This window comes from Ascaphus truei, unplaced genomic scaffold, assembly GCF_040206685.1.
Source record: "Ascaphus truei isolate aAscTru1 unplaced genomic scaffold, aAscTru1.hap1 HAP1_SCAFFOLD_788, whole genome shotgun sequence".
NCBI classification, from domain to species: Eukaryota; Metazoa; Chordata; class Amphibia; order Anura; family Ascaphidae; genus Ascaphus; species Ascaphus truei.
Window position 1 is genome coordinate 33,912 of NW_027457123.1, and position 14,673 is coordinate 48,584.

Genomic DNA, 14,673 nt, shown 5'->3' on the forward strand with positions numbered 1-14,673 from the left:
GTGGGAACTTGATGGTAATTGCAAGTTCCTGGGACTAAAGATATTGAACACACAGTGTACAACATATAACACAAGATATGGCACCTCCTCACTGTTCCCCTACTTGTGAGAAGCATTGCCTCCAGAACCAAAGTGCCGGCCATCCGTCTGACTGGAGCCGGGCACTGAGACCGGAGGAGTGCATCAAGTCGGCGCGGGGAGCAGCAGCCAGCAAGGCTGAGAGAGAGACAGCAATGGGTGAGCATGAAACCCGGCAGGCTGAGCAAAGATCCACAGCTGCAGCTGCTGTAACCATCACACCGCCCGGAGAGCAGGGAAGGGACCCAGCTCCGGGACGGCAGAGACTTGTGGAGGGAGCGGGTGGTCTTGCACCAGGAGAGGTATTGGCCGTTGCGGCGGCCAGTCCATTTTACCCAGAATTGCTGGCCCTGATGTTTGCACACGGAGAGATGTCCCCAGCAGAGCGGCTCGAGCAGCTGAAGCTGGCGATGATCCGACCCACTTATCCCCTTCCAGAGCCCGGCGCTCAAGCCTCTCCGCTCGGGACTCCGTTGCCCCTTGCTGGGGTTAGTCCACCGGTGGCGGAGAAGCACCGGCAGCTGCTGCGGCACTGCCAACCAATGGGCCACAATAATGCCCAGTGCCCTGACCGTGCGCAGTCAGGCGAAGAAGCCCCTCAGGGCCAACGCTCACGAGCTGCGGAAAAGATGACCCAGTTAGCGGCATCCTCTGATGGCTCCCGCCCAGCCGGGGCGACAACCCTCCTCGGGACGTCTCCTGGAGAACCTGGACGGGCTGCATCAGCAACAGTGGCGGAGAGCAGCGGCCACCCACCTGATCCCGGCGGAGAACCAGCGGCGGCGGCAGAGGAAAAACCGCCACTCCGGCATCCTGCCGGCGGCAGTTTTATTTGGGGGGAGGGACAGGGTTTGTGGGAGGGGGTTATTTTACCAAGTTTGCATGGAGCTGAGTTCCTCCACAAAGACCTGGGACCCTTGTCCTGCACCGTTTTACCTGTACCCAACCCGGGTGCCGTTGCGGCAGCGGCCCGGCGCTGCCCAGCCCAGATGGGGCCGGCGGCGGCCGCTCCAGTCCCCCTGCAATTGGGACCAACGAAGGCGGCGGTCTCTGCGGGGACCAGCAAGGTAAGCCAGACCAAGTCGCAGACTGACTCTGACTTATGTTTCCCTATGACTGTACCCTGTTGTTTCACTCTAGGGGTGACTGGGGGGTGGCAGGAGATAGGGGCACCAGGGGAGGGGAAGGAAGGGCAGCTGGTAGGGCAGTCAGGATTCCCCATTACCCTGGCGGGGCAGCAAGGGGACTCTCAGTTAAGAGCCCCACTGTTGCAGCCTTGCTCTGGGCTGGAGGTATCAGGGGTTGTGGCAAAGTTAGACCACCCCCGGATTACCTGCCAGCCAGGAGCTAAGGTGGGTGCATCTGCACCAGCAACCCTGAGCTCATCCCCGGTAATGGGGAGACAGTGTCAGGGAGATGGCCTCACTCAGGTGTCCCTAGGATCCAGGTTTGGATTAGTTAGGGAGAAACGGAGTGAGGGGAGGCTGCAGGTAGGTAGCCCGCATCAGTTACCAGGGGAGGGGAAGGAAGGGCAGCTTGTAGGGCCGCCAGGCTTCCCCATTACCTGGGCAGAGCAGCAAGGGGACTCTCAGTTAAGAGCCCCACTGTTGCAGCCTTGCTATGGGCTGGAGGTATCAGGGGTTGTGGCACAGTTAGACCACCCCCAGATTACCTGCCAGCCAGGAGCTAAGGTGGGTGCATCTGCACCAGCAACCCTGAGCTCACCTCTGGTAATGGGGGCACAGCTTCAGGGAGAGGGGCTAGCCCCGTTAGCACCCAGCTCTAGGGTAGGATTGCCTGGGAGAGGGTTGGATGGGCCAGTGGGAACCGGGGAGGGAAGGCAGCGAGTGAGCCAGCCAGTTTTCCCCGTTACCCTGGCAAAGCCTCAGGGGGTGTCTCAGATCAGCAACCCCCTGTTGCAGCCTTGCTATGGGCTGGAGGTACCAGGGGTTGTGGCACAGTTAGACCACCCCCAGATTACCTTCCAGCCAAGAGCTAAGGCGGTTGCATCTGGAGAGATGCCCCTGGGCTCATCCCCGGTAATGGGGAGACAGTGTCAGGGAGATGGCCTCACTCAGGTGTCCCTAGGGTCCAGGCTAGGATTAGCTAGGGAGAAGCGGAGTGAGGGGAGGCTGCAGGTAGGTAGCCAGCAGCAGATCTCAGTGAGAGAAGGAGGGCTAGTGGTAGCCAGGGAGGGAAAGCATCAGGTATTGCAGCTAGAGTTTCCCGTTACCCTGGCAGAGCCCCAGGGGGTTTCTCAGATCAGCAACCCCCTGTTGCAGCCTAGCTATGGGCTGGGGGTATCCGGGGCAGTGGCAGGCTTGTGCCACCCCAGGGATACCTGCCAGCCAAGCGCTAAGGCGGTTGCATCTGGAGAGATGCCCCTGAGCTCATCCCTGGTAAGGGGGAGACAAGGTCAGGGAGGTAGGTGCACTCAGGTAGTTCCAGGGTCTGGGTTAGGATTGCCCAGGGAGGAGAGGAGTGCAGGTGGGCTGCAGGGAGGTAAGCAGCAGGCTGAGGTGCTGGGCCTAGGGGAGGCTAGGCAGGGAGGCACCGTGGAGCAGGGGGAGATAGGAGATCAGTGGGGTGTGAGGCAGCTGGCAGAAGCTAGGGATGGGCTAGGTAGGCAGAAGGTCCCTTGTTCTGACTGGCCAGGAGTGACCCCTCTGACAGAAACCCCTGGGTTCCCAAAGGAGAGGCTGTGGGTAGATAGGCAGCCAGGGAGGAGAGTCATGAGTATCGCGGAGCAGCTACAGGGTGGCACAGAGCCAGGGCAGGTAGAGTCCCTACAGAATAGTGACATAACCCTTTCCCAGACTTGGTTGACAGGAAAGCGACGGTCTGTGCTGGATAGCTGGTCTCCTGCAGATGCAGAGACATGCCAGTCTCTGGGCAGTGTGCAGCCTGGACTGCACCGGGGCCCCTTCACCATGGACTTGGTTCCCAAGGCACTGGGTGGGGGGCAGAGGGAGGCAAAGGAGAATGCCCGGCAGCCAAGGTGGAGCCCTGCTCCCCAAGATCTGGACTTTACAATCCACTGTGTACTGGTCAATGCTGGAGGACAATTTTGCCAGGCCAATCCCTCAGGACGTATTGAGTGCGTCAAGAGCGCCAGTGGTATCCCAGGGCCATGGGGAGGCCGCTGGGGTACCAGGGGCCCTTGAGCAGGGGAGGTGTGGCGGTAGGGAGGGTTTGGCCCGGGGTTAACGGGGTTACCCCCCAAGGGCCCCCCTCTAACGTCGCCAGGGAGACAAGGGGTTAACTGGGCTGAGGCCCAGAAATGTGATTTTACCCTTGTTATAACCTGTAAATGTATTCTTCCCTGTTCCATTGTAATGTCTGGGTTAATCAGTACCTGCATAACACACACACTGGGTCATCAGGGGTTAATTGTGTAAGCCCAGTGGGCTAGTTAATGCGTTATCTGTGTATTCCCTTTGCCTCATGGGCCTGCAACTGCCTGTGTCAGAGTGTAAGTGATGTCTGGAACATGAGGGGAAAGGGGGGGAATATTTTGACCTGTCTTGCCTGCCAGCAAGGTATTCTGAGCTGGGGTCTTAGAGAAGAGAGGGTTTTAGCACCCCACATGATAGATGCAGATGGGGGACATATATTTTTGATAAAGTGACTTTTTGCAGTTTGTAGAAATGTCCAGAAACCAAATGGTTTGCCTCATCTGAGTCTAGTCACTTGCCTATGCACGCTTCCTCTCTCCCAGTGCATATCAAAAGGGAGGTGTGAATTGGCCAGATTGGAGCCTGGCTTCCCAGGGGAATTGTTTATGCGGGAAGCAGGCAAAAGGAAGGGAAGTGTTTGTTATTCACACCTTCCAGCAAAAGGTATTCCCCAACAGGATATCAAAAGTGGGTAACTTTATTAAATATAAGGATACTATGAGATGTCCTTGGCTGAACCGGCTAAGAATTACATAAGTGTATTGGCGAGAGTAAGCCGATCTTGGGAAGTCTAAACATTGAATATGTAACTGCTGCTAAATGCCAGATATTAATATCTCTATTAATGTTCATATTACAATGTAATGATGGGTCTCTCTACGAGCGTCAGGTGTCCCAGAATGCAGTAATATATCTCACCTGACTGTGTGTATAACGGAACGGAAGTTATGCAATGATTTGCAGTAAATATGAAATTTTGGTTGAAGTTCTCAGAAACTGCAGCCCCCCTGCTATGATAATGAGCAGGGAAGAGGATGCCTTTGTAAACGTGGTAACTCACATTTACACACCAAGGTTTCCTGCAGGAGTGAACATGACAAATGTCCACCCTGCTTCAAAGGGTTTATTGATGGGGGGCTACCCCAAGCTAGAGTCCCAATGGCTAGAACTTAAGTTTTGTTCAAAAGGTTTTATTACCCTCCCTGTCTGTGAGTATGGGGGAGGCGCATACCATAGCAGTTTAAGTGTCCCACTTATCACTGTCCAACACAGGTTATCTTGTCCAAGATCCGGAGGGGTAGCTGGCCTTGCATTCCATTTGCACATGTGGGGCCTCAGAAAGGAGACCCCAGAGTTCTACTGCAGATGTGCCAGCTAGCAGGGGGGCCTGTCCTAAAATGTGTTCCCCCACCAAAGATTGGCTGGAGATAATTGCAAACCAATCCCAGGGTCTTAATGTTACAGATAGAGGGACAAAGGGTTTATAACCTGCTGTTTCCCATCTATCCTTTGTCTTCATTTTTGGTCGCCATGCAATGTCTTGGGCTGATTGCTGGATGAAACTGCCAGTTCAGATGGGACTGTTTTCATTATTTTCATCTTTTACGTAAGTGTCTATATTTTGCCTGTTATTGTATAATCTGTTGTGTTCACCTTTATCAAGGAATAAATTCTATTTATCATATCTAAGTCTCGTCCCAGTTCAAACCCAGGTATATATATATATTTATATATATAGTTTTTGGTGTACAATTACAGCCTGTCGCAAGCTCTCGTGACAGGTATACACTGCCACCGCGGGACAGGGACACGGGCAGCCTGGCACCATGGTTATATACTATATCTGTATCTCACAGTGCCCCGCGGGTATACACTGCCACCGCGGGACAGGGACACGGGCAGCCTGGCACCATGGTTATATACTATATCTGTATCTCACAGTGCCCCGCGGGTATACACTGCCACCGCGGGACAGGGACACGGGCAGCCTGGCACCATGGTTATATACTATATCTGTATCTCACAGTGCCCCGCGGGTATACACTGCCACCGCGGGACAGGGACACGGGCAGCCTGGCACCATGGTTATATACTATATCTGTAACTCACAGTGCCCCGCGGGTATACACTGCCACCGCGGGACAGGGACACGGGCAGCCTGGCACCATGGTTATATACTATATCTGTATCTCACAGTGCCCCGCGGGTATACACTGCCACCGCGGGACAGGGACACGGGCAGCCTGGCACCATGGTTATATACTATATCTGTAACTCACAGTGCCCCGCGGGTATACACTGCCACCGCGGGACAGGAACACGGGCAGCCTGGCACCATGGTTATATACTATATCTGTAACTCACAGTGCCCTGCGGGTATACACTGCCACCGCGGGACAGGGACACGGGCAGCCTGGCACCATGGTTATATACTATATCTCTAACTCACAGTGCCCCGCGGGTATACACTGCCACCGCGGGACAGGGACACGGGCAGCCTGGCACCATGGTTATATACTATATCTGTAACTCACAGTGCCCCGCGGGTATACACTGCCACCGCGGGACAGGGACACGGGCAGCCTGGCACCATGGTTATATACTATATCTGTAACTCACAGTGCCCGGCGGGTATACACTGCCACCGCGGGACAGGGACACGGGCAGCCTGGCACCATGGTTATATACTATATCTGTAACTCACAGTGCCCGGCGGGTATACACTGCCACCGCGGGACAGGGACACGGGCAGCCTGGCACCATGGTTATATACTATATCTGTAACTCACAGTGCCCCGCGGGTATACACTGCCACCGCGGGACAGGGACACGGGCAGCCTGGCACCATGGTTATATACTATATCTCTAACTCACAGTGCCCCGCGGGTATACACTGCCACCGCGGGACAGGGACACGGGCAGCCTGGCACCATGGTTATATACTATATCTGTATCTCACAGTGCCCCGCGGGTATACACTGCCACCGCGGGACAGGGACAGGGGCAGCCTGGCACCATGGTTATATACTATATCTGTATCTCACAGTGCCCCGCGGGTATACACTGCCACCGCGGGACAGGGGCAGCCTGGCACCATGGTTATATACTATATCTGTATCTCACAGTGCCCCGCGGGTATACACTGCCACCGCGGGACAGGGACACGGGCAGCCTGGCACCATGGTTATATACTATATCTGTAACTCACAGTGCCCCGTGGGTATACACTGCCACCGCGGGACAGGGACACGGGCAGCCTGACACCATGGTTATATACTATATCTGTATCTCACAGTGCCCCGCGGGTATACACTGCCACCGCGGGACAGGGACACGGGCAGCCTGGCACCATGGTTATATACTATATCTGTATCTCACAGTGCCCCGCGGGTATACACTGCCACCGCGGGACAGGGACACGGGCAGCCTGGCACCATGGTTATATACTATATCTGTATCTCACAGTGCCCCGCGGGTATACACTGCCACCGCGGGACAGGGACACGGGCAGCCTGGCACCATGGTTATATACTATATCTGTATCTCACAGTGCCCCGCGGGTATACACTGCCACCGCGGGACAGGGACACGGGCAGCCTGGCACCATGGTTATATACTATATCTGTAACTCACAGTGCCCCGCGGGTATACACTGCCACCGCGGGACAGGGACACGGGCAGCCTGGCACCATGGTTATATACTATATCTGTATCTCACAGTGCCCCGCGGGTATACACTGCCACCGCGGGACAGGGACACGGGCAGCCTGGCACCATGGTTATATACTATATCTGTAACTCACAGTGCCCCGCGGGTATACACTGCCACCGCGGGACAGGAACACGGGCAGCCTGGCACCATGGTTATATACTATATCTTTAACTCACAGTGCCCTGCGGGTATACACTGCCACCGCGGGACAGGGACACGGGCAGCCTGGCACCATGGTTATATACTATATCTCTAACTCACAGTGCCCCGCGGGTATACACTGCCACCGCGGGACAGGGACACGGGCAGCCTGGCACCATGGTTATATACTATATCTGTAACTCACAGTGCCCCGCGGGTATACACTGCCACCGCGGGACAGGGACACGGGCAGCCTGGCACCATGGTTATATACTATATCTGTAACTCACAGTGCCCGGCGGGTATACACTGCCACCGCGGGACAGGGACACGGGCAGCCTGGCACCATGGTTATATACTATATCTGTATCTCACAGTGCCCCGCGGGTATACACTGCCACCGCGGGACAGGGACACGGGCAGCCTGGCACCATGGTTATATACTATATCTGTAACTCACAGTGCCCCGCGGGTATACACTGCCACCGCGGGACAGGGACACGGGCAGCCTGGCACCATGGTTATATACTATATCTGTATCTCACAGTGCCCCGCGGGTATACACTGCCACCGCGGGACAGGGACACGGGCAGCCTGGCACCATGGTTATATACTATATCTGTAACTCACAGTGCCCCGCGGGTATACACTGCCACCGCGGGACAGGGACACGGGCAGCCTGGCACCATGGTTATATACTATATCTCTAACTCACAGTGCCCCGCGGGTATACACTGCCACCGCGGGACAGGGACACGGGCAGCCTGGCACCATGGTTATATACTATATCTGTATCTCACAGTGCCCCGCGGGTATACACTGCCACCGCGGGACAGGGACACGGGCAGCCTGGCACCATGGTTATATACTATATCTCTAACTCACAGTGCCCCGCGGGTATACACTGCCACCGCGGGACAGGGACACGGGCAGCCTGGCACCATGGTTATATACTATATCTGTATCTCACAGTGCCCCGCGGGTATACACTGCCACCGCGGGACAGGGACACGGGCAGCCTGGCACCATGGTTATATACTATATCTGTATCTCACAGTGCCCCGCGGGTATACACTGCCACCGCGGGACAGGGACACGGGCAGCCTGGCACCATGGTTATATACTATATCTGTATCTCACAGTGCCCCGCGGGTATACACTGCCACCGCGGGACAGGGACACGGGCAGCCTGGCACCATGGTTATATACTATATCTGTATCTCACAGTGCCCCGCGGGTATACACTGCCACCCCGGGACAGGGACACGGGCAGCCTGGCACCATGGTTATATACTATATCTGTATCTCACAGTGCCCCGCGGGTATACACTGCCACCGCGGGACAGGGACACGGGCAGCCTGGCACCATGGTTATATACTATATCTGTAACTCACAGTGCCCCGCGGGTATACACTGCCACCGCGGGACAGGGACACGGGCAGCCTGGCACCATGGTTATATACTATATCTGTATCTCACAGTGCCCCACGGGTATACACTGCCACCGCGGGACAGGGACACGGGCAGCCTGGCACCATGGTTATATACTATATCTGTATCTCACAGTGCCCCGCGGGTATACACTGCCACCGCGGGACAGGGACACGGGCAGCCTGGCACCATGGTTATATACTATATCTGTAACTCACAGTGCCCCGCGGGTATACACTGCCACCGCGGGACAGGGACACGGGCAGCCTGGCACCATGGTTATATACTATATCTGTAACTCACAGTGCCCCGCGGGTATACACTGCCACCGCGGGACAGGGACACGGGCAGCCTGGCACCATGGTTATATACTATATCTCTAACTCACAGTGCCCGGCAGGGAAAGGTTCAGTCATTACTCAGTCAGTTTAATTCCAGGATTCAGCACCTCTCCTATCCCTCCTCTTACCCCCTCGTCCCCACCCCGCCCCTCCTACCTCACCCCCCCTTCTCACGCCTCCTGCTCTCACTCTCCCCCCCCCCCGCTCCCCTCCTGCACGGCAGCTGATGTTCCTCACACTGGTCTTGTGATGCTGGAATTTGTTCCAGGCATTAACCCCAATCCTTCCCCTTACCCCCCTCCTCACCCGTCCCTGCCCCTCCTCACCTCCCTCCCCCTCCTCACCCCTCCCTGCCCCTCCTCACCTCCCTCCCCCTCCTCACCCCTCCCTGACACTCCTCACATCCCTGCCCCTCCTCACCTCCCTCCCCCCCACCTCCTGCATGGCAGCTGATGTTCCTCACACTCGTCTTGTGATGCTGGACTTACTTCGGGGCATTAACCCCAATCCAGCGATATTTCCAGGTCATGCCTTCCCATTCACTGCCGAGTGCCCGGACACAGGCGGACTTCCCACTGGGGTTACCCGGTGTCCGGTACAGAACTGGACAGTCCTGTATTGGGACACTCTATCCAGCAAACAATGGGAGGTATGTGTGTATACCGATGTAGCTGGGTCCCCGTCACCTCCGGGATGGCTGCGAGGTGGTGGGGAGCGCCGGGATGTACCCGGCAAGCGGGGTCCGCCATCTTGGAAGTTGTGCATGCTACAGAGTTGCGGCGGCCATTAAAGAGGCTCCGCAAGGGACTACACGGCCCAGGATCCTTAGGGGCTGCGCACCACCTGAGCAGTTACAGCCAATAGGGCTGAGGTGTTCACGCAGAGGGACTGAGTGTGTTTGGCACGCAGAGGTTGACCACACCAGCTGGGAGCAGGACGCAAAGGGCAGAGGTAGTGTCCAAGGTGCCAGTAGCCCTGGGACTAGGCTGGACTTCCCCTGCAGGCCCGAGCTGGCCCCGATCCACAGTAGAGACAGTGTGCATAGGGAAGGCCCCTCCAGATAGGGACGCTCCCCTTTAGCACTGTGGTGTCAGAGCGCGGTATCAGTGACCGGACAGCCACGCGGTCTGGGACTAGACCACACGGACCTATAGACTTTAAGGGAAACCCTCCAGCTGGAGTTCCCTCAAGAGGCGGACGCCTTCCGGCAAGGAGAGAGGAGGACCGCATGGACCCCGCGTCGTGGGATCACAGTGCGGTTCTGAGGAACCACCATTTCCAAGTTGGCCTTCTCTGGCCTGAGACCAGGAAGGTACCCATGTGCACCAACGTCTCCTCACACAGGGGTAGCGCTACTCCACATACACTTTGGGTGGGTCTGGCTCTGTGGACACCGGGTTGCTTAGGTGCCCAAGGGTACTTTGGGGGTAGGGAGGGGTATGGTGTGGGTACTGTATTGTGGGGTCCTTGAACGGTTATTGTGTTAGATATGTGTCAGTAAATATAAGTTAGTTATACCAGTGTGTGTATCCTTATTCAATGACTGGCTCCGGTGAGGGGTTATCCTGCAGCGCTAGGATCCCTCCCAGGTGGAGGCGCGGTATCCAGTAATAACGCAATCACCCCAGGCTCCCAGCGGCGGAGGATCAGGCCTCCTGTACGCCAGACAGGTACTCGGCACATGTTTTTCCCATTGTCATAGGGAAAGGGGACTACACCCGTATTACCTCTCTGGGCGTGTATGAGTATACCGGTATTACCTCTCTGGGCGTGTATGTGTATACCGGTATTACCTCTCTGGGCGTGTACGTGTATACCGGTATTACCTCTCTGGGAGTGTATGTGTATACCGGTATTACCTCTCTGGGCGTGTATGTGTATACCGGTATTACCTCTCTGGGCGTGTATGTGTATACCGGTATTACCTCTCTGGGCGTGTATGTGTATACCGGTATTACCTCTCTGGGCGTGTATGTGTATACCGGTATTACCTCTCTGGGCGTGTATGTGTATACCGGTATTACCTCTCTGGGCGTGTATGTGTATACAGGTATTACCTCTCTGGGCGTGTACGTGTATACAGGTATTACCTCTCTGGGCGTGTACGTGTATACCGGTATTACCTCTCTGGGCGTGTATGTGTATACCGGTATTACCTCTCTGGGCGTGTATGTGTATACCGGTATTACCTCTCTGGGCGTGTATGTGTATACCGGTATTACCTCTCTGGGCGTGTGTGTGTATACAGGTTTTACCTCTCTGGGCGTGTATGTGTATACCGGTATTACCTCTCTGGGTGTGTGTGTGTATACCGGTATTACCTCTCTGGGCGTGTATGTGTATACAGGTTTTACCTCTCTGGGCGTGTATGTGTATACCGGTTTTACCTCTCTGGGCGTGTATGTGTATACCGGTATTACCTCTCTGGGCGTGTACGTGTATATCGGTATTACCTCTCTGGGCGTGTACGTGTATACCGATATTACCTCTCTGGGTGTGTATGTGTATACCGGTATTACCTCTCTGGGCGTGTATGTGTATACCGGTATTACCTCTCTGGGCGTGTATGTGTATACCGGTATTACCTCTCTGGGCGTGTACGTGTATACCGGTATTACCTCTCTGGGCGTGTACGTGTATACCGGTATTACCTCTCTGGGCGTGTATGTGTATACCGGTATTACCTCTCTGGGGTGTACGTGTATACCGGTATTACCTCTCTGGGCGTGTACGTGTATACCGGTATTACTTCTCTGGGCGTGTATGTGTATACCGGTATTACCTCTCTGGGCGTGTATGTGTATACCGGTATTACCTCTCTGGGCGTGTATGTGTATACCGGTATTACCTCTCTGGGTGTGTATGTGTATACCGGTATTACCTCTCTGGGCGTGTGTGTGTATACCGGTATTACCTCTCTGGGCGTGTATGTGTATATCGGTATTACCTCTCTGGGCGTGTATGTGTATACCGGTATTACCTCTCTGGGCGTGTATGTGTATACCGGTATTACCTCTCTGGGCGTGTACGTGTATACCGGTATTACCTCTCTGGGCGTGTACGTGTATACCGGTATTACCTCTCTGGGCGTGTATGTGTATACCGGTATTACCTCTCTGGGCGTGTCTGTGTATACCGGTATTACCTCTCTGGGCGTGTATGTGTATACCGGTATTACCTCTCTGGGCGTGTATGTGTATACCGGTATTACCTCTCTGGGCGTGTACGTGTATACCGGTATTACCTCTCTGGGCGTGTACGTGTATACCGGTATTACCTCTCTGGGCGTGTATGTGTATACTGGTATTACCTCTCTGGGCGTGTATGTGTATACCGGTGTTACCTCTCTGGGCGTGTATGTGTATACCGGTATGACCTCTCTGGGCGTGTATGTGTATACCGGTATTACCTCTCTGGGCGTGTATGTGTATACCGGTATTACCTCTCTGGGCGTGTACGTGTATACCGGTATTACCTCTCTGGGCGTGTATGTGTATAGCGGTATTACCTCTCTGGGCGTGTACGTGTATACCGGTTTTACCTCTCTGGGCGTGTATGTGTATACCGGTATTACTTCTCTGGGCGTGTATGTGTATACCGGTATTACCTCTCTGGGCGTGTACGTGTATACCGGTATTATCTCTCTGGGCGTGTACATGTATACCGGTATTACCTCTCTGGGCGTGTACGTGTATACCGGTTTTACCTCTCTGGGCGTGTATGTGTATACCGGTATTACTTCTCTGGGCGTGTATGTGTATACCGGTATTACCTCTCTGGGCGTGTACGTGTATACCGGTATTACCTCTCTGGGCGTGTACGTGTATACCGGTATTACCTCTCTGGGCGTGTATGTGTATACCGGTATTTCTTCTCTGGGCGTGTATGTGTATACCGGTATTACCTCTCTGGGCGTGTACGTGTAAACCGGTATTACCTCTCTGGGGTGTACGTGTATACCGGTATTACCTCTCTGGGCGTGTACGTGTATACCGGTATTACTTCTCTGGGCGTGTATGTGTATACCGGTATTACCTCTCTGGGCGTGTATGTGTATACCGGTATTACCTCTCTGGTCATGTACGTGTATACCGGTATTACCTCTCTGGGCGTGTATGTGTATACCGGTATTACCTCTCTGGGCGTGTATGTGTATACCGGTATTACCTCTCTGGGCGTGTATGTGTATACCGGTATTACCTTTCTGGGCGTGTGTGTATATACCGGTATTACCTCTCTGGGCGTGTATATGTATACCGGTAATACCTCTCTGGGTGTGTATGTGTATACCGGTATTACCTCTCTGGGCGTGTATGTGTATACCGGTATTACCTCTCTGGGCGTGTATGTGTATACCGGTATTACCTCTCTGGGCGTGTATGTGTATACCGGTATTACCCCTCTGGGCGTGTATGTGTATACCGGTATTACCTCTCTGGGCGTGTATGTGTATACCGGTATTACCTCTCTGGGCTTGTGTGTGTATACCGGTATTACCTCTCTGGGTGTGTGTGTGTATACCGGTATTACTTCTCTGGGAGTGTACGTGTATACCGGTATTACCTCTCTGGGCATGTACGTGTATACCGGTATTACCTCTCTGGGTGTGTACGTGTATACAGGTATTACCTCTCTGGGCGTGTACGTGTATACCGGTATTTCCTCTCTGGGCGTGTATGTGTATACCGGTATTACCTCTCTGGGCGTGTACGTGTATACAGGTATTACCTCTCTGGGCGTGTATGTGTATACCGGTATTACCTCTCTGGGCGTGTATGTGTATACCGGTATTACCTCTCTGGGCGTGTATGTGTATACCGGTATTACCTCTCTGGAAGTGTGTGTGTATACCGGTATTACCTCTCTGGGCGTGTATGTGTATACCGGTATTACCTCTCTGGGCGTGTATGTGTATACCGGTATTACCTCTCTGGGCGTGTGTGTGTATACCGATATTACCTCTCTGGGCGTGTCTGTGTATACCGGTATTACCTCTCTGGGCGTGTATGTGTATACCGGTATTACCTCTCTGGGCGTGTATGTGTATACCGGTATTACCTCTCTGGGCGTGTACGTGTATACCGGTATTACCTCTCTGGGCGTGTATGTGTATACCGGTATTACCTCTCTGGGCGTGTCTGTGTATACCGGTATTACCTCTCTGGGCGTGTATGTGTATACCGGTATTACCTCTCTGGGCGTGTATGTGTATACCGGTATTACCTCTCTGGGCGTGTACGTGTATACCGGTATTACCTCTCTGGGCGTGTATGTGTATACTGGTATTACCTCTCTGGGCGTGTATGTGTATACCGGTGTTACCTCTCTTGGCGTGTATGTGTATACCGGTATTACCTCTCTGGGCGTGTATGTGTATACCGGTATTACCTCTCTGGGCGTGTCTGTGTATACCGGTATTACCTCTCTGGGCGTGTATGTGTATACCGGTTTTACCTCTCTGGGCGTGTATGTGTATACCGGTATTACTTCTCTGGGCGTGTATGTGTATACCGGTATTACCTCTCTGGGCGTGTACGTGTATACCGGTATTACCTCTCTGGGCGTGTACGTGTATACCGGTATTACCTCTCTGGGCGTGTATGTGTATACCGGTATTTCTTCTCTGGACGTGTATGTGTATACCGGTATTACCTCTCTGGGCGTGTACGTGTATACCGGTATTACCTCTCTGGGGTGTACGTGTATACCGGTATTACCTCTCTGGGCGTGTACGTGTATACCGGTATTACTTCTCTGGGCGTGTATGTGTATACCGGTATTACCTCTCTGGGT